Raw genomic sequence first — 1084 nt, 5'->3', positions numbered from 1 at the left:
CCCTGGCAGCCAAGCATGAAGCCCATGAAGCCCCTAAATCAGAGCAGAGTTTCCAAGTGAAAGGAATTATGACCGTGAGAAACAATGGGAAGAGGTCCATAAACTTCCAGAAATGAAATCCGGTGGCCCTGGGCACCTTGGGAGGGTCAAGGACAAGGTGGCGCTGATGGGGATCTCACCTATTCCCTCTCCAGGTTCAAGGCCCCCTTGTGGTCAATTCTCTACTGGGCTTGGATTGGGATTTCAGTCTGCCGTGTTCTCCTACCACCGCGGAGTCCCGAGAAGGACATCTCTCTCTCCTCTGGTGGCCAGGCCACCCCTCCCCAGAACGCGATAAATACAACTGTCCAGACAGGGGTGAACACCATGCTTTCACACAGTGAGCCTGCAGAGAGAGAGTCAGACCTCTGGAGTGTTGCTTTCTGGTGGGAGAGGACGTGCCTGTTTATTTGCTTATTTTTAACTTTGTGGTCTCACCTGCTCTGAGCACTCCCCCCTGTTCCTCCCCAGCCAGACCAGCTGACAGCCAGCCTTTGAGGAAACGCAGCCTCCTCCAGATGGAAAGCCTCCAGTCAGTCACTCCTGAATCTTCACCACTCAAGGCTCACTTGTTGCTTGGTAACAATTTTCACGGCTGCATTAAGAGGAGAGTTCTGAAAAGAGGATTGTTGAAAACCTGACAGCAATTACAGGGAAGGCAGGCAGCTCCTTTCATTCTAGAACCCAATACACAAATGGCGCTTCCCTTTCAGTTAGTATTGGATTATTATTTAAATAGACTCCCCACTCTACTTGAAGAGGACTTTGTGTCCACACTAATTCCACGCCCTCGCCTTTGAGCCTCTTCAGAGAGGAACGGCAGTCACTATAGACAGAAGCCTCTTCCAAACTGGCTTTCGACTTCCTCTTGGCTTCAGGGTTTGTGTGAAGCAGGGGAGGCAGCAATTCTGAATCAGATCACAGCCCCAGAAAGAAGAGCCTTCTTACGCCCCTCCTTCCCCAGGAAGCCACCCCACAGCCGTCTCTCCTCTTCCATTCCAGGTAAAAACAAGTAAACAAGAAACTGCTGATTCACGGATGTGTG

Source organism: Trichechus manatus, unplaced genomic scaffold (assembly GCF_000243295.1).
Source record: "Trichechus manatus latirostris isolate Lorelei unplaced genomic scaffold, TriManLat1.0 scaffold00008, whole genome shotgun sequence".
NCBI lineage: Eukaryota > Metazoa > Chordata > Mammalia > Sirenia > Trichechidae > Trichechus > Trichechus manatus.
Note: the sequence above shows the minus strand (reverse complement) of the source record.